At 45.6% G+C, this 20,787-nt stretch overlaps 1 pseudogene; it reads right to left on the bottom strand.

Moving 5' to 3' along the window:
* Nucleotides 1-20,787, bottom strand: part of LOC119458315 (N-acetylated-alpha-linked acidic dipeptidase 2-like) — a 49,796-nt pseudogene that overhangs the window by 11,961 nt on the left and 17,048 nt on the right.

Here is a 20,787-nt window from a genome sequence, read left to right as displayed (position 1 = left end):
CTCATGCGTGTTTTTAATTTGAGCATGTACTATATTTGTAGAAGCATATATTATTTGAATTATACGCATCACTCCCGCGGTGAGCTCAATTTACGCTCTACACATGTAGCTGAAAGTGCGCAATGTGAAATCACTGAACAGGTTCACATCTATCGAGACCGACGCACCCATTCTCCCACCTTCCCCCCTCTTCATTTTCTTATTGCGAATAAAATTCTGGGTCTCATTAAAGCAAAATTTATTGTTACATAACTCGTTGAATCACCAAGAGCCGTTTGGTTGATGGCAGAATTATGTTTAGTCATAAATAATCGTAAGGATGCTGTCAACCAACCTTTCTAGGTGAAATCGTAAAAGCAAGAAATGTACACGCAGAAAATGACGCAAATGAATCACGATAGAACACTTTTTATGGGAATGGCATGGATTTCACATGATTTTTTTTGTTTGTTTTGCAAATGCTTAGAATTCGCAGTAAATATGATTTTTCGCACATGTGCATACCTTGGCTCGGTGTCAGGGTTATTGAACGACGGTGAGTTCACAAGCCACGTGTCGAACACCTGAGGTCCTCCCGTGCGCGACTTCGTCCTTGTCCGGATTCGGAATCTACGCAATAAACACAGCCTGAAGCTGTAGAAAACAAAACCGTAAAACTTACGCTTTATCTGTCGACTTGCGAAAATGTTTGCCCAATAGTACAGAGCACTGTGAAATCTAGTAAAGCTAACGCTTGATGAAGCCACAATATTAGTTAAAGATCAGTGATGACCAATGTTCTTTAGACGTTTTCGCCCACGTAGCTATACCTATGCAAACTAAATGGGAAAAAGAGCGGAGGCTAGGTGTGGGCGTTTCAACCAATGTGTCTGGCCTCGTAATTGGCGAATGCTAAGGTAGAATGAGCTTCTCTCTAAGAGTGACAAAGCGAAGCGGATGTCTTCTTTCAGAAACGTTGTGAAAACAGAAGAAAAAAGAATCGACTTTAGCATTGCGCTGCTGTGTTTATGGCAAGCGAACCCACTTTCGTCGAGAAGTAACGTGAGTTCTACTGTTTAAAGGTGCTCATGAGGCCAAGGTTCCGCGCCCTTTTTTGTTTAATGATACAGGGCTGTTAATAAGATGCCTTCGGCTTGCCACGTGCCAGATTTTATTACCAAAAGGTGCCAGAAACAATATTAGCTTAGACATGCCGGCTACCAAAAGGCTCCTCGTGTGACTGCCCAAATTAGAATACCTCCCGCCGTACCTTTTTAGATGACTGCCAGATCAAATGGGCCAGCAAGGGACTGGCGGACACTTCCAGAGTGCCGTTTCCTTGAACGGCGATGTCCACGTTCAAGTACGCCACAGCTTGATGACTCAGCTGTACGCGATGTTGCTGCGTAGAACAGAGGTCCTTTAGTTGAGCTTGACGAAGCTTTGAGATTGCACAAACCAGACCGCAGCAATTTCCCGTGAAGCCATGCTTCATAGACCACTCGTCATACAGTAAGCGGTATAGAAAGAAGATAGCTTCGCTGAAATAGGGGCCTTGAAGTTGCTAACACCGGTCGAATAAGTGATATCTTAAGTTTGAAATGATAAGTTCTCCATCTGTGGAAGGCAAGTCCCCTGTGGAAACACTGGCTCTTCCGTGTAATATCCCTTGTAAGGCCACTGTTTGATCAGGTACTCACTATCTTAAGCATGGCCTCTCAGATGGGGATGCGCGCGTTTCACCGCCCTACCTCGGAGGTCATACTTTAAGCTCAAGTTACAAAGCGAAACAATCAGCTATTTCAACAATCAGGCAAGCACAGAACAGGCAACAATCAGGCAAGCACACAAAACAATATAAATGTTGGTTGAGGTTAAGTTACGTGCGACAAATGCCGTACGCGGCTCTGATGTACTTGGAAAACTCCGCAATTTTGACGTAACTTGACGGCCCAACATTTGTACAGCTAGTTCATCAAGAATGGTGTTTACGGAACAATTACGGGAAAGGCAGGAGCTTCACTATACTACTGCCCATGACTACCTGCTGTACTACAGTCAGAGAAACTGCATAACGTTAAAGACGGTGAGCCAGACAGTAAATAGTTAAATAAATGCATACCAACATTCCGTTCTTTGTTAACGCTTTCTATCGATTTTGAGAAAGCCAACACGCGGCGTTAAAATCATCGTGTTTGCTGTCATTACTATGGCGTTTGTACTTTGCTTGTTCAGTGTATAGGGAAACTCGAGTTTCGTGAACAGTGCCTTACCTCGGCCCATTCCTGGGATCCGATGAGACCAAACTCTTCGGCGCCCCAGCTGCAAAACATTAGCGTGCGACGAGGCTTCCAACCTGGGCGAACATATAAAGGGCTTGTATTAATGGGATAGTTGTTTACTTCACCTTTTTTTTATCGGTAATGTCATTCACGCAATGAAATATAATATGTCAATAGACGCGTTGTGTTCCCGGTAGAGCTGGACCGACGGAACAGTCCCCTCACGCCCATGATTGAGTCTTCGCCCGATACCGCGTGTGTTATCTATCTATCTATCTATCTATCTATCTATCTATCTATCTATCTATCTATCTATCTATCTATCTATCTATCTATCTATCTATCTATCTATCTATCTATCTATCTATCTATCTATCTATCTATCTATCTATCTATCTATCTATCTATCTATCTATCTATCTATCTATCTATCTATCTATCTATCTATCTATCTATCTATCTATCTATCTATCTATCTATCTATCTATCTATCTATCTATCTATCTATCTATCCGTCCGTCCGTCCGTCCGTCCGTCCATCTGTGAAAATCGAGGTGCCCTATTTTTGTTGACTTTATATGGTCATATATTTATATGCGTAAGGACTGTTTCTGTACTGCATGTTAAGAGCTATATGCTCGGAAACAAAATCCACGGGCGATGCTAGCCAATCAGGAACACAATCTAGCTGCGTTCTCAGAGGGAAGACAAGGGCTTGCCCATTGTACGCCACAAATCCTTCCATTCAGCTGGCGTCGCGCTAGAAGGAATTATAACAATACTGTATGGACGACATTAAAAAACGGTTCTGCGGAAGCCCGCAAGGTGGAGTAAGTCTCGTGAAAGGAATGTATTGTCATCCCCCCAACAGTATAGTACGAAAGTGCAAATAGAATTCCACACGGGGTTTTTACACGGGGGATAGCCGAGCAAGCGTGAAAAAATTACTCCATCTCCCTCTAAAGGGAACCATGTGTGGATGCGAAGCAGCGGGGAGATGGTTAGCTTGAGCGGGAGATGGTTTCGCGGCACGGCGCTGCACAGGAGAGAGAATGAGGCGCGCGCGCTCCGTCATTTTCATACTGCGGAACTACCGTGGCGCCCCCAGCGGAGTATGCAGCTGTCGCACCACCTGTCGTGCGCGCCGCTCCGGATTCCTGGAGGAGAGAAAGGGGGGAGCGTACGAGGAGAGAGAGAGGGGGAGGGGACGCGCATGCGCTGTGGGGGTGTGAGACGCGGGCGCCGCTCCGTAAAGGATTCCTAGAGGAGAGAAAGGGGAGCGTAGGAGAGGAGCGAGAGGGCGAGGGGACGCGGATGCGCTGTGGGGGTGTGGGACGCCGCGGGAGGGACGGGCAAAGCCGCCGCCATAAGCTGCTTCACATCTAATAGTTGCAACATATTGCACATTTATAGGCCTTATGATTCCCAAAGGAGAGGAGTACGAGTTTTATAGATTACACCTAATATGACGTAGCGAGCTCTGTCAAACGCGACAATTCCTCCTTGGATGCAGAAACGTACTGCCGAGCTATATGCGTTCTGAACGCCGAACAAGAGGCTAAATTTAGCTCCGATTCCTTCATGTCAAGCGCAACAACGCCGCCTTCTACACACAAAACACAGTCACGGTCGAGTAATGGCTTCTTTCCTCTACACAACGATACCAAAGTAGGGCGCGTGGATATTATGGTTCGAAAGATATAAGCGATATTGCCATAACATGTTTTAAGTACATCGGTTTTAGCAAGAGAGCCTTTTAGAATTCTTTTATTGCGATAGCAATTATATGGACACTCCATACGCATTTCTGCGTCTTCGTCGTCGCCGTGAGGTTCCGTATACAGTTCAAGAGCGATAAAATCGTCGTCACGCGCCGTATGCTGTATGTGCGAGTGAAAGCGTGCGAGGGTGAGCCGCCGATCGCGGCTCAATCTCGCGCACGCAAGGGCGGGAAGCGGAAAGGAAGCGCGCCGTCTTCCAGTCGCGCGCAATGCTCCGCAGAGAGGATAGCAAGGGGGGGGGGGGGGGGGGCGTTCTACACTGGCCGGCCCGAGCGGTCGTGCGCGGCCGCCGGGGTCGCAAGGCTCCGTAAGGCTAGAGTGTACTAGACAATGGTCGAGTGGGCCGAGCGGCGCTCTCCCGCTGAGGCTCCGCGTGTGGAAAAATAGTGCGAGGGCGCTGCGAGCGAACTGGATTGGTGCGCAGACGCGCTCCGCGGCATATTCAACGTACTTTCGCTGCGGGCGCCGAGGCCCATTGCGCATAGTACGCTCTTAGAATAGTGCTTTATTTCAACTGCAAATTTATGTTTACACTATTTGGCCAAACATATATATTTGAGGCATGGATTATACAACACGACGTCTTCAATTTTGCCGTTGTCGCGCGTCGTCTGCTAGTGAGCGCGCGTTCGCTACGCGGACGCTGGCGGACGCCCAGTTTTTCTCGCAGAACGTCTGTGCAGTACATTTTGTTTTATGGTTTAGTTACTTTGGTGCGCCCATGACTCTTGACGGCCGGTACCAAATGTAGTTTTAGCCAGGTGAACTGCTGTTTTTACCACTGTCTTCTAAATGGAACTGGTATATCTACAACATGAAGCTACGTAAGAAAATTTTATCATTGATATCGTGTCATTGTACGCGCGCTTGTTCGCGGATATTTATCAGGGACAATGATCGAAGAAAAGAATATTAGAGTGAAATAAACCAGGTTTACTAACTGCGTGGCGTGAAGAAAGCCCAATGTATTTCTAGGTAATAAAATCAAAGGGTAAATAGATATACATATTCACAATATATATGTAAGGGAAGAAAAAACAAATATGCTAAATGCACTAATTGAGAAAGTGAGAACTCCCTACCGGAATAAGCGCACGTGTTTGCAGTAACACGCAAACTTATTGCTAAATACTGCAAAGAAAACTCTCATTCGCAGAAATAATTTGCATAGTAGGCAAAATCAATATATATATATATATATATATATATATATATATATATATATATATACATGGAAGTGTTATTGATATACTCTGCCACGCCGAATAGCCGTTTCCGTTTTCGAGTGTAACGCATAACACCACTATTGAAGTCTCAAAGGTGAGTGACCGATGCAAGTGAGGACTGTTATTCTGAAATGATTGTGCTGCTGGAGAGTCGTGGCTCTTGCGCAGAGGCGCAGTTCTTGAGGAAATTAACGCACGGGTGTTAATAAGTCCTGCTTAACAAGTTCCTAGCTGTCATTCAATATATTAAACGCCTCGTTTGGGGGCAGCCTGTAAATCTGCTAACTTGATTCAGACAAGGAAAACTTTGTTTGACAGTCTCACCATGTTTGCAACCCATTAAATCTGTGTGCTCCATGTGGTGAGAGTGAACTAATTTTATTGTAGGTCCGGTGAGGACGCGAACTCGTCGCGCACCCGGCTAGTCCCACGTCGGGACCGGCAGGTCTAGCCCACCGGCCCGGTCGCGGGCGTGCCGGACAGCCAGGATTTGCTTGTCTAGAGCGGGGCTACGCACACCTATCTTCTTCAACGAACGCAACAGATCTGCACATATCTCTACGTGTATGTGAGACATGAACGTTGCTCAATTGAATTGTTTCATTATGATCGTTATTAGTGCACCGGATAACTAACAGCAGCCGTTTATAATATACAAGCTGCTGAGTTGAGAGGTCATACATTTGGGAACGGCATTACATTTATGTATGAAATATAGGATAAGCGTAACATGTTTTTCTCAGAAATCAGACTCGAGAATAATTTATTTTGTTTACACTGCTAGAAAAAAGCCGAACAACGCAGCCATGAGCCATTTTTTATTATTTAAAGAAGTTTTTCGGTTTTTGGCAAAACCACGATATGATTATGAGGCATCCGGTTTAGTTTTCACTAACTGGGGTTCTTAACGTGCTCCTAAATAGAAGTACACGCTTCTTTTTCCATTTCGTTCCTATCGAAGTCTGTGACCTGGATTGAACCCGCGAGCAACGCCGTATCCACTATATAGCCACTAATTAGGCTACTGCGCAGGCTTTTTTCTTTTCTTTTCTTTCTTTTTTGAAGTATCGACTGGAAAAAATTTCCACGTACGGCTTAGGGCCAAAGATATTAGCATATAGAATGACAAACTAAAACCGTTTTCGGCGCTCGAAGTCCGACCGCATTAAATGACCCCGTACCACTTACTCCGCATTCTGTTACGCGAGGAAGGCGGAAACTTGAATGGAATGTTCCGATGCAGTTTAATCTTTTTTATGTATAAGAATGCTTCCCGTAAATCTGAGTACAACGCCGCGCGCGACCGCCTGGGCCGCTGTATCTTGAAAGTCATCTGCAGCGGGGAGAGAGTCTGTCCTGCGCTGTGTTTTCGCGGTTTAGTTCGCGTTGATGCGAGCGGCAGCACGAGCGTCAATTCGCTCGTTAATTGCTGCCGCCGCGCTTCCTCACTCCAGCGTTTTGACAGCGAGTTTCTGGGGTCATCGAGTGAGATGCGTTCATGTTTTACCGTGCGCGCGTGACACCATGCTTGTTCATTTAGTTTGTATGACTATGTTTACAAGTTTATACAGCCGATAAAACTACTATCCTGAATTCTTGTACCTGTCCACTAACTTGGCATCGTAATCGATGCTGCAGCATTTTTTAAACATGTCTCAAGTAAAAACATTCTGCTATCGACGGCCATGAAATTACACAACTATTTGTCACTAGAGTGGACAAACAACCTTATGTGTTTGCGAGAGAGAGACAAGACGACCCGGCTAGCATACAAGCCGTCGGGCGCCATCTTGCTGGCGAGGTCGCCATTGCGTGTTTGAGTTTGGGGCATGCCGTAAGACGCGTTATATAGAACCGCCGCCAGCCCTTCGATGTAAACGTCGACATGCATGAATGGCACACTAATGTGACACCGAAAAAGTTATCTCTGTAACGTGCGTGACGCTACGGTGTGTGGCAGATGTTCTTTGAACTTTCTTAGCGCATGGAACGTGTCATCACCTCGACATGCGCTCTATTGGTGTGCTTGAGATAAGGCACTCACAACGCCAGCACCCAGGAGTTTAAAAAATGCTTCTCCCGTAAGCGAGAGTAGATGTAAGCATGAAATGGCTACCGGAAAGTAAGATTCGTTGGAGATGATACTAGCCACAATCTTAAAATGGGTATAGTGTATGTTCGCACCGGCACACCCCACCACACAACCGTCCGCGGTGCGACGGACGCTGCCGGTCTGGCAGCGTCCGGCCGGCAGCCTTGTCTCGAAGCCGGAGGTGCAAAACCCGCGCCGCGAAACTCAGAGACCGTTGGCGTTGAAGAGAGCACAGGCAACCCTGTCTGAGCGCCAAAAGATGACAATCAAGTGTATGGTGCCCTGTATCTGCCTTTTGAACGTCGCTATTGGAAATGACAAATAAAACTCTAGAGTAGCAGAAGTTACAGCTTCAGTGATATTGTGAATAAACACTAGGAAGAACTAGGAAGCAACATTTTTGGTAACTTGTTTGGGCAGTAACTAGCCTATGTAATGCGGTCCTATACAAAGGGTTGGGGGCCAGAACCATTTTCTTAACTTTTGACTGGTTGCCCGGATGTTTTCACAACGATGCCCGGATGTTCTCGTTTGAGTGCCCGGATAACGGCTCTAGCTTTTGGCTAAAGGTCACTTGATGTTCGCCGGCAACGGGAGCTAAAAGCATTTGATGTTTAAAAACACTTAGTGCATTTCCACTCTGTGAAGAAGGAAGACCAGCGAAGCTGTTACGTGTTATAAATGACGAAATTCTATATTATGTATGACTATATATATGCAATTAAAGCATCAAGACAAAGACACCCTAATCCACCTTAATCCTCCTTCATCCACCTTAATACCCCTTATTCGACCTTAATCAACCCTAAGCCTCCTTAATACGCCTTAGTCAACCTTAGTACACCCTAATCTACCTTCATCCACACTGGTCTTCCTTAATCCTCCTTCATCCACCTTAGTCGACCTTAATTCAGCTTAATAAATCAAAATTCTCCGTAATACACCTTAATGCACCCTAATATAGCTTAAGCGATGTTAATCCACTCTGGTCCCTAATCCTCCTTAATCCACCTTAATGCGCTCTAATCCATCTTAATAAACCGTACTCATCCTTAATACAAATGATTCCACATTAATCGACCTTAATCAATCTTACTCCACCCTAACCCACCTTAACCCTCCTTCATCCACCTTAATTGGTGGATTGGTGGGTAGAATACCTCCACTGCGAGTCGGGCCGGTATTGCACTCTCTTCGGGATCGACCCACTGTTTTCTCTGTCGACGCGACTTTTTTCTAGATACCCTGACGACGCACGCACTTTTGGTCAGAACCTAGCCATATACAGCTTCGCTGTAAAGTGTTACCTCTGCCACGAAAATTATTGATGAACGTCAAGCACCAAAAACTCACCTTGCCGGGCCATCTTCCCGTACGCTTCAGCAATGGCCATCAGTGCCACCGTGCCGCTGACAGGATCGAACGCGCCAGGCGTCCACGCATCGCGGTGGTTCCCCACCAAAACCAGTTTCTCTGGCGAAACGAAGGCAGGAAAGGAACAGTGAACGGAAGTGGCGATATTAAACATGATCACTTTCTTTCTTGCAAGCGAGGTTCATACGCGGCTCATGAATGCATGTGAGAGAGACAATAGGGAAACTTTGATGGTAGGCCTGTCGTTTTTCTAAATGATTCACTGCCGTTAACTTTCTTGCACTATATCGCTGGAAGAAGGCCGAGGCCCAGCGTACTTATACATGCCTTTATTATTTATTTCTGGCGTTTACAATTGCTACGAGTATACTCAATACATTAGGAGGCAGAACCGGAGTTCGCCAGGCCATGTAATGAGCAGGGAAGTTAACCGGTGGTGAATTAGTTTTACAGAATGGGTGCCTTGGGAAGGGGACTGCCGTTAAGACAGCAAATAATTAGGCTGTGATGAAATTAGGAAGTTCGCTGGCATAACATGGGGTCAGATAGCGCAAGACAGAGGTAATTGAAGATTGCAGGGAGAGGCCTTCGCCCCGCAGTGGACCTAAATAGGTTGATGATGATATTCGATAAGGCGACAGAAAGCAGTCTAGCGTGACATAGGGTTTTGTTCGAAAATCATGCTGTCCATATTACACTGAGCCGAGTGCTATACAGAGATCACAACGAATGACTGATTACATGTTGTCGAAAGTAAACTACACACAATTTAAGTCGTCATCGGAATGTATGCAATGACTCTGGTGTTATGGACAGCGTCCTTTAATTGCATTAGTTTGCCGTCCTGTCGCATACTCTATAAACTAGCCCCCCCCCCCCTCCTCTCCTTCAAGAACTGTCCAAAACACTCACGCGAGCAGCTTACTTCGAAGAACAGGACATTAGCACTTTATGGCTGAAGCTGCAACTAGGCGCGAAGAAAAACATCGCAAATTTATGCCCCGATATAAGAGGACTCGAATACTGCTTTGACCTGATATATCCGCGAGCCGGGCAGTCCGTGCTACCCCTTGTCACTGATAAACACCGTTGCCACTGCGCCGTATTGTTTCCATTTGGCCTGGCGTCACCACAGCTCGGTAATCTGAACATCGGCACCACAGTAGCACTTGCGGAGATGTGGTCACGCAAACACAAATCTTCATGAAAGCTGCCGAGTGGCGTCCTGACATCGAGGATTACCAGCCATTATGGGTTGCTCAAAAGCGCTATAGGCAAAGTACAAATGCGCCTCCTACAGCGGTTATCGACGGCCCGAGTTGTGACGCCCGAATGGACGCAATAAAAAGGTGCACGTGAGCAAGGAAAAAACTTTGCGCACAGGAATGTAGCTTCATGAGGGTTGTACACGCAGTTGATGTGAAACGCTTCGGGAGATAAACCGTTGTGTGTTTTTTAGAGTTATAAACATTGGACTGTAATAATTAATGAAATTCTGGGGTTTTACGTGCCAAAACCGCGATATGAAGCACGCCGTAGTCGGGGACTCCGGGTTAATTTTGACCACCTGGGGTTCTTTACGCGTACACAATGCACGGTACCCGGGTGTTTTTGCATTTCGCCCCCATCGAAATGCGGCCGCCGCGGCCGGGATTCGATCCCGCAACCTCGGGCTTAGCACCGCAACACCAAAGCCACTACGCTACCGCGGCAGGTGGGTTGTAATAAATGTTCACCGTTATTTTTTTCTTTTTCTATTTTCATTATTGCCTTTTCTTTTCACCGCGATCATATTCACTAACGCCCTCTCCTTCTTGTTCCCTTTATCGCAACGCTAGCTGAGTGGCACGCTAGAACACTGTAGTTAAGACCATCCACTCAGCTTTTATCTCGTAATAAATCTCTCTCGGGAGATCAACGTTTGATTTTGCCTGAACACGCCGTGAGGGTAGAAAAATAAATGATACACAGCAAACAAACAGGCGACCCACAAACAGCAGTAAAATGGCCGCGGAAGTGCGAGAGAGTGATGGGCCAAGCGTCTACTGTGAGCACTGCTCTAAGTCGCAAACTACACACTTAAAGGAGTTGATCTGTGCCCCGCCTTGAGGCTTATAAGTGTGTCCATGCAAGTGACTGGCTTGACAAAGGCTGTAGCCAATTGTTATATATCGGTCTTAACAATCTGGCACTGCTAGAATTACTGAATATATTTGTGAGGTTTAACGTCCTGAAATTGCACTATGGGTTATGAGGGCTGCATAGTGTAGGACTGCGAAATAACTTTCAGCTTCTGGGGTTATTCATTGTGCACGAGAGTTTTACTTTTCCTTTTCTTTTTTTTTTTTTGCATTTCGCCGCTAACGAAATGCGGCCATAGCGGCTTGGAGCCAAACTCGCGACCTCGTGTTCAGGAGCAGAAGGCCCCAGCGAGCAATGACAGCGGGTCTCATCACATTCAACGCATAGAAACAGCGTGGCACAAAAAATATAGTGATCAAGAGTATAATGTTTGCAGCAGAAAAACAAGAAACGAGTGCATGAATCGGTCATTGCGCACGCCAACGCTCCTAACCCCCGTATTCGCATTTTATTTTAGAAGAAGGGAGAAGAAGCATTAGCTTGGGGGCAAACGCAATTTCCTCTTTAAAACACATGTAAAAGGCAGAACATATTTCTACGACAGTTCGAGTAGACGCGTGCACTTATTGGGCAATATGTTGTAGCACAGCATGATGCTTAAATATTCCGTTAACGAGATGACTGGTCCCGAGGAGCACGGCGCGCATGTGTCTGAGGAGCGTTGACTGTTGGACAGTTGACTGTTGGATCGTTGAGCGGGATCAGGGCGGAAAGAAACTATGAAGACAGGACAAACGTTCTGCGCAATTGTATTCTGCAGCATATATGATCACGCATGCACAACTTGCCTAAACTCTCAAACAACGATATAGATTTCGCAGCATGTCTCAAATCGCTGTGTACACTTCCAAATGCGCAAGCTATTCATGAACTCTCTCTCTCTCTCTCACACACACATACACACAAACACACACACACACGCACACACACCCGATGTCGAGATTAGTGCCCTTAATTCTCTTAATAATATTACTTTTTGTCTGAAAGTCATCCTTAAATCTATACTAGGCTGTCAAAATGAGCGACCATCATGCAGTGTCACCCAAAGAAAGCGTCGAGATGCTTACCAGGTTCTTCGACACCAGTTATTTTTCCGACGACGTTGTACGTCATCGCAAGACCATTCTTGAGATGAACTTCGAGTTTCATTTCCCTGAAAATTGCAGTAAAAACACGTCCTCACAGAGCTCTCGCTTGGTGGTCGACTCCGTAACTTAATATGTTACCACCATGGACCACTTCTGCTTTGAGTAGTAAAGCATTACTCGCAATACAAAACAGATCTTTTGGAAAACTAATTTGTGTTAAGAGACAGCTTTAGCTCGTAGCCAAGTCCGATTTCAGTAGTCAAATGGGCGTAATTTGTCATTTGAATTTTACTTGTAAATAAAGGTAAAGTCACATGTTCCTCGCGTTCTACTCCGGCGGCTGCTGCATATGGCGTGGCCGCGTGGGCTCTATCTTGAAAGCGCTCTGCGATGGGGATAGAGTGCGCCGAGTGCTGATAGCTTCGTGTGCGCTGTGTTATCGACGCTTAGTTCGCGTTGAAGCGAGAGGCAGCACGAAGGTCAATTCGCTCGCTGCTACTGCGCTTCCTCACTCCAGCGTTTTGACAGCGAGTTTCCGCAGTCATCGAGTGAGATGTGTTCATGTTTGCTTGTGCGCACGTGACACAATACTTGTTAATTTGGTTAGTAAACGAATGTTTACAAGTTTATACGGACGATAAACTACTACGTTTACTTTGGATAGCGGTCTACTAATTTGCTATCGCAATCGATGCTTCTCCTTTAGGGCGATACTGCGACTTTTTGTCTCACATGAAAGCGAGCCTTTGTGACTCTTTGTGACAGTATTCGGCGCCTCAGCGATCACTCGGCACTCACAGCTGGCGGAAGAAGCTCCGGCCGTCATGCCAAAGCAATCGCTGAGCACTGTACATACGTGTGTATTGCGCTTTAGAAACGCTGCTTTTTCATAACGCACTCATGCTCAATCGCGGCAAAGATTCACTGGACGCCACACCATCCTTTCGACCGTACAACACTTCAACGTTGCGCACAAGCCAGTGACAGAATTGTTACAAGCATTGCCAATAACATAAATCAATCAATCAGTCAATCAATCGTAGAATGGTAAACTCACTTGGCATCAGTAAAACCTGGCCCGAGACGGTAGGTGCCGATGTGCAAGTCGCCCGTCCACTCTTCAGGCGACGAAGGGCCCGCGAGGCGTCTGAAGAGAAACAGATTAGAAATGAGAAAATCCTCGCCCATTCCACCCTGCGAAAGTGGATGTACCGTGAAGTTGTTACTGACTTTAAAAAACGGTAAACAAACACCACCACCACAAGAGATGTACGTACGTCACGCACGCACGCGCGTGTGCGGAAGTGCAGCGCACATCCTCGTTCTTCTAGGCCCTCCGCCAAGCGCTAGTGCCTTATTGAACTAATTGAATTTTTCAAAGTGAATTGCATCAGACAATTCGTAAAGTACGACTTACACGCACGCTGCAGACATGATAGCTTCGGTTCGAATGTACGAGAAAACACAATTCTGTTAGGCGCAAACTCAAAGACAAAGCCATTTTCCAGTTGACGTTTGAGATGTGTGTCTGAGTGGCCGCGGCAGCTAGGTGGCGGTACTGTTTTTGGGTGATCACAGAGCGAGCCCACGAGAAATGCCGACACACTAGAGGCTAACAACTTCGCCGTAGACAAGGGGGAATACAGACATGGGCAGTGAACGCGAGCTAGCCCCAGGTTCACTCATAGCGGGGCGTAACCATTGTTGCGTTTTCATGATCGTATTTTCTGAAACGGAAAATTCTCACCCACTCGACTGTAGTAAAGAGCTACAATGCAAAACCCGCGTGGCTTCCTAAGAAAGAAAGCCTCGCAGTTATAGAAAAATTATTTGAGCGACTAACGGTAGAGCGATCATCCAAGAAGGGCGTTTTGTTCAGGGTTCGATTGCTCGACCGGCAATAATTTTTCTTCAACTATTGTTTCTTTTGTTTCCAAAATTGTTTCTAAAAAGTCCAAATGGCTTTTCTTTGTAGCTTCACGATAAAGACGGGTGAATGACAATTTTCCCTTTCATGAATTTTCGTCCGCCTATCGGGCTTCCGTGGAATTGATTTTGCCATCGTATTTCCTACGCGCATGTCATGTCCGGCTCAAAAAACAATTACAAATGTCTATTGTCTCGAATTTCCTTGTTAATTCCTACACAAAAGCTGGCCACGAAGAACAATGTGTACAATTTTGCAATCTCAGTACAACACAGGCTTACTCGGTAACATTTGTGAAACAATCTGAAGGCATTCCTAAGTGCTGCATAACCTTCATACTAAAAATACTTCAACGAATTTCCTACACGATAAGCGTGTAGCGCGCCTTCCAGAGATGCACCACTGCATTGAAAAACTTACACCTTGACATAAGTCTTCAGTACGTTTGAATAACGTGTCCAAGTAGCTTGATGAAAACTACTTCAATCCAGAGTAAGCGACCGGTGCACTTAGTTAAGAACTTATAGCACGAACTTCGTCAACGGACGTCACTGATGTGTAGAGACCGCTTGCGTCACGGGACAGTTTTTGCAATTCGAGTCAAGGGGTGACCATGGATAGCTTAGGTCAGTGTTTCGTGTGTCATAATAGTTGATAGAAATCAAACAATAGAGTTTACATGTACCGCCAGTATAACTGTTTGCAAGTGAATTATGGGTAGTATACATAGATTTGCCTAATCTTCGTTGTTTCGGCTTCGAAAGGAATTGTTGATTCGTGTGTTACCATTTCGAAACCTAATGTTTATTGAGAACTTGCTGTATAGAAACATTTAGTGTGATTTATTCTCTGGTTTCTGCCATTCGGTAGTTTTGAGAACATTTAAACCAAAATTATAGTTACGTGCAATAACAAGTACCCATGCACGGTGAGTGCTAGCCTTGTCTGGATTTTAAGGGTTGCGATTAAATGGCCGTGATGGTATTTATGCACTGGAATTTAGGCAATTAAACGAATTGTCAGCTTGAAATACTTCGCGGCTCTAATTAAAGCTGGCACGTAAGACAGCTTAACCAAAGGAAACTTTAATTAACGCGGCAACGTGCGCGCGGTCGTTCTCGCAATTATACGAAGCACACCAGCCTACGACCGCTGAACACCACGTCATTACGACGAAATGCTTACGCATCTTTCAGTTAACTCCCACAGGAGATTCTACGTGGATTTTTTTATTGCAATATTGCAGGATTGCAGGCGCCAAGTTCCCTTCTGGTGATCTTAATATGAAACTCTTGTGCAGTCGACGACGAACATGTTTGGGATGAGACTCTGCGCTATGGGACGCTGACACAAAAATACAGGGAATAAGTCACGTGTTGGACAAAGATAGCGGAATCAAATGTCTGGGAAGCGCTAGATGGAAGAAACAGGGGCTAAATTCTCAGAGCAATGACGCCCCATTTTGAGTCTGAGAGGTCACGCAACCACAAGGGTACGCTAGTGAGTAGGCAGCGACCCACGCCGGCTTCTTGTTCTCGTCACGTAACTCTCCTGAGCACTAGGTCTCATCGCGGGGGTGCCGAAATGATAGAGTGTTCACCTCTTATGCGCGAAGTACTGGGTTCGAATCCAAAACCCACTGTTTTTTTTCATAAAGGGTAGAGATGCACCGCGACCTTGCGGTGTTTATATGTGTTGTACGCGTAGATATCGGTTGTTTACATGGGTTCTTATATCAAAAGGGGGCCCTATAGCGATGTGCGAGGGTCCCTAGACGCCAGTTGTCCTCACAACAGCTTTGGTGAAATAGTCGAGCATCAGCCGCTGCTGTAGAAAGCAGACGGGTATTGCTGCCGGGTACCTACAGGTAAAATAGGTACAAGCGTAGCTTCCGGCCTGGTGCGCGGCGAATATGGGAGTTCCTGACGCTTGGAAGGACACCCACCTATTATAGGAAGTTGAAATACACCTATTGTGATGTCCACTTGGTGTTTCTAACATTAACTGCTGCGGTCTGACCCGTGTACACCCGCAAGGAAACCGGATATGCCCTTCCACTGTGTAATAATGAGCTCCAAAATAGATATACACGTTTCAAATGTAGTTGGGCGAGCATAACGAGAAAAGGAGAACCAGCACCCGAACGTCGCCGTTGAGATTACGGCTTCGAAAAAGCGAAACAAGAGATGAAATTGTTTAAGACAAATGGCAAGCTTCGCAAGCGCTCTCTTTTTTTTTTTTAAGAAATCTAACCTGCGTGCTTGTCATTTGGATGCACGACAGGGGCTGCACTTTGTTAATCGGAGCATTTCTTGAAGTGCGATTACCTAGCTAATCAGCCAAGAAATCATTAAATGGTTAGTGCTCAGGGCGAAGTAACAATTTGCATCTCACGTTACATTTTCACTGCGATCGACTCTGTTTTCTGTATAATGCAACTGATTCAACTGCCTTACATCTTTAGCAGGGAAGAAGTTTGGGCGTGTTGGTAGGTCATTGTAATTTTAACTGGGATTCATAGCGCTAAAACGACACAAGGACGAGGAAGAACACGGGACGAGCGCTATCATTCACCAATTGCTTTATTGCAGTTGGTAAGCATATATATACTCAGTGGGAAAGGCACTGCAAAATACGCACTGAAGGAAAGAAGAAAAGGAAATACAGTCACGTGGTTACTATGCCAAAAAGTTAAAGCTCTTTCTTGGATAAAAGAATAGACGGCGTGCTAACACAATCATCACCTCCTCTAGCTATCTCTGCTGCTTCGACAATTTCCCTCGTCATGTTATTCCTGTGGCGATACACAACAACAGTTTGTTTTAAGAGAGGGTAGCATGGTTCCTTCGCGTCACATTTTCTACAGTGGGCAGCAGGTGCCCGTCTATTGCGGTGCTCTCTACTTTATTACTATGCTCCGCCAGACGTACGTTTAAATATCTGCCCGTCTGGCCGACGTAGTACTTCCCACACGAAAGTTGAATCTTATACACTACGTTTCGAGTGCAAGTGACAAAAGGTTCCTTATGTACAGTAGCGCAAACTGGCTTCCGCTTCTTCGTCGGACAGCTCAGCCCACTCAAACTCAAAAGTTTGTTAGGTGCTGTAAAAACAACGTTTACACCCGACCGTTGCCCTACCTTTTTTAGGTTGTGGGAAACCCTATGAAAGTAGGGCATTACAGCCACCTTTTGTTTGTCCCTTAGTTCTTTGTTCCTTCTTTCGTCATCCGCTCTCTGCTTTTCACTCAGGCGTTAAGTAACCTTCCTTCGACGATTCAGGCTTTCAAAGTCAGCGCTCGTCCCGTGTTCTTCCACGTCCTTGTGTCGTTTTAGCGTTATGAATCCCAGTTAAAATTACAATGCCTTACACCCCCTTCCCTCCTACGCCGAGAAATGACGTACAATGGCCAGCGTTCTTGTCCGATGCTTTTCTACCTCATAACGTACTTAATGTATATGCCCATTAAACATTGCCAAACTATGTAGGCTTCTTTTTTTATAAATTCCCACTGTGGTGATACGTTGGCATTTCTATTTCAGCACTTCCATTAGATGCATTTCCTTCGACTAAAACGATGCTGGAATTAAGAAACCATCACGTTCAACTTATCTTGATCTTTGTAACGAAAACAAAATGAAATTAGGTGATACTTTCAAACACGCAGCCAAGAACGCAGTGAAATGCTCTATATTTAAGAGAATAATTTTTTGTTCAAATCCCCTTTAACGGGCGTTAAGTGAAGACGTCGACAGAGTGAGCTGCACCGGTTGTGCTCGTTTGCTCATAGTCAAGTGTAAGTTGAATTGATAGCACGTGTCAAGGTCACTTGAACACCAACGAAATATCACACGTCCTACCTCAGTATCTGGGCTGCTTCCTCGAAGGATGCTGTGAAGGCCGGGATGCCAGGAAGGTTTGCCTCCCTCAGAGGTATTCTGAAAGCGTCCTCTTGACAGATTGGAGAAGGTGCAGGTTGGTCGACAACGAAATGGCTAATGCGATGCCCGTGTTACACGAACTCGCTAAAGGTCATTTACCGTTATGGTTCTCGAAATTTCGGACATCCAATTAGGCTAAAAAAAAACAGCCACACCGTTGCCTTCCTTGGACGAATACATTTAGACCCACCTCCCAAGACCAGTTACTCAATCGGTCAGAAATAATTATGCTTCGCCTTGAGGGCAGAACAGATCAGCATTACACAACAACACTCAGAGCACCACGTGCAGCATCGATCAATGTTCTTCAGCACCGAGTGTACTTTTGTGTGGCCGTATAACATAAATATGTTCCATTCTGACTTCATTCCAATCTCCTGACGTCCAATTTATGCAACCGCCGACGCAAGCATCGGGCGATGACCCGCAGCGTTGTTTGAACAGCCCAATCAAATATTCTCCTTGTTTGAGGCACGTCACGTGTGTTTGCTTCGAAAGCAACTAGCATTGCCTACCTTGACAGGTTTTTCTTATATAATTGGCTGGCAAGAAGCGAGGCGTGCGCACAACTGGCGAGGGTTTCGGTGAGTCCAAGCTAGCACAATGAAAGTATATAACCGGATGAGGAGGGCAGTGCCCGCGTCTGTGTTTGGTCCGCTTCCTTTTGCTGAGCTTGCGTTGGCTGACCGAAAATCGCAGCAGCGTGCAACCCGGAACGTAAAAAAAACCGCTAAAACACATCCTCAGCGAAGAAGAGTTAAGAAAAAGTGGTGTCGTGTCCGTGCCGGAAGGGCCCAAGAACGTTACACTGCCACCCACAATTTTGCAGCGAAGCTGTCTATGGCTAGGGTTCGAGGCATTTTTCGTGTCCGTCAACAAATCGGCGCGTGCAAAAACTTAGCTCGCGAATTTGATGCAAAATCGGTTCACTCTGTGCAAAAGCTTATACGTCCCATCACTTGGATATACATTTTCAGAGGATTAGTTACCAATAGGCACCGTTTTCAAAATCAATAGACTCTCAGGTAGATAATAAGGGTTTCTCAAAGATTTGCCGCTGTGCAACCAGCGTCGAACATATGTGCTCTCACTCCACCCTCTCTTTGTCGTCGTCCCAAGCGCTTGCGTGCATATAGGTTCTTTCCGCTCTCCCGGCGTGGCAGTCCCATCGCGCATGTCTAGTTTCATCCGGCTCCCCGAGGTGGCGGTAGTCTTCCACGCGAATGCGTGCCGCCTATCAGGACCTCCGATCAAAATAAAAGTGTGTGCGTGTGTCTTTCTTCTGGATGACAATTATTCTTCTGGATTTTTGTTATGGCAGATGGGGCAGGTATACGCACAGAAATTCGTTCTCCCCGGCAGCTTGGTTGAGCTAATGCCAGAACGACCGCTTTAAAGCCAAATTTTATTCCTTTCCGAACAAGGCAGGCTCCGGCTATCCCAAAAGAAAAATAAGTTTTTTTTCGGCATAGTAATGTATATTTAATTCGTGCACGTCACTTTGATGAGGTGAGTTTTCGAGGTTTTTGTGACGACGCGTGACAGACAGGCGAAGTGAGCGTAGCCCGACAATGTTTGGCCAATAGCGTAGCAGTCATGGCGAAATAGGCGTAGAACCTTAAAGAATTACTTTCTTTTGTTTGGCCTAATCATACATAATTAGTGTGTCCACGTCATATCAGAAGCGGAGTCCTCGCGGTTTTCATGACCTCGCGTGACAAACTGGCGAAGAGGGACTGCCCCCCCCCCCAAAAATAAAAAAATTGACCAATCATGAAGGCCTAGTGGCAGAAATGAAATAGAAACAGATTAGAATAGTTTTACGTTATAGCGCCCGTGAAGTGCGCACATAATGATTGCGGTATTTATCCAGCTTTTTTTGTTTCAAAAGAACATCGGGTATGAGTTTGAAGAATTTCGATCAATGTCAGACCTGACAGCAGTCAAGAAGCACTCAACTAATTGATCAAACACAGATGCGAGAAGCAGCTAGATAATTAAGAAAACCATATGCACGAAAAGATAATTAACTGAAAACGGCGTTAGATCGCGAATGTATACATGCACCGAAGATAACTGCAGGCGATGAGCACTGAGATACAGCTTTACGAAAAGAAAAGCATTGCGCTCAATCGTGATTGCCAAGTATAGAATTGGCATGACAACACGTGTCTGACGTTTGGACGCCTTTTTATATATTTAACGTAAGCGTTTTCAAAGGCGGGATCATTGTAAGTAATGTAAATAGTTAGCGTGCATTGTGCAAAAACAAAGAAAAGATTTTGGCGCAAGTTGTAGAATGGTGGAAACCTAAAGATAACATATAGTCTATATGCCTGTGAAAATATGAACGTTAAAGAGAAAAACCTAAGCACTTAATATGCGCATCATAATGCAATAGGTAACTCTGTGAAACGGAAGGCGCAAAGACGGGCGAACACAAAAGAACAAATGCGCAATAGCCCATAAGAAAAATTGGCAGAAATAAAGCATAGGTTCTCCCATTAAACTCGGCCACGAAAATCAGGAGATGCATGTCGAGAAGCACCTATACCGTCGTGTCACTTGATTGTACGCACTAACCTGTAGCTGGGTAAACGGGCGTCAGTGGGTCTCCGTTAACGAGGGAGAGCGTTCCAGAGGCGACTGCTGACGCGGGTAGAGACATGGACTCCGGGAACGGTCGTTGAGGCTGCAGGGCGTAGTCTGCCGGATCAGGGTAGAGGATGACAGCCGAGGCACCCTGCTTTTCTGCTTCTTTGACCTGGTACAACAAGTTCTTAGTTTACTGCAGAATGGATTAATTGCTAGCTGTAAGTAATAAGCAATGGAGTTTATTTCGGATGTACTCATGTAATAGCGCTTCTTTTATTGTTTGCTTGCAAGATTACTCTTAAAAGAGCAGAGCTGGCCTGCTACGTGAAAAAAATTGTGAAATATTATTTTGGCCTTACA

Source organism: Dermacentor silvarum, chromosome 7 (genome assembly GCF_013339745.2).
Source record: "Dermacentor silvarum isolate Dsil-2018 chromosome 7, BIME_Dsil_1.4, whole genome shotgun sequence".
NCBI classification, from domain to species: domain Eukaryota; kingdom Metazoa; phylum Arthropoda; class Arachnida; order Ixodida; family Ixodidae; genus Dermacentor; species Dermacentor silvarum.
This window is presented reverse-complemented; position numbering and strand designations above follow the sequence as displayed.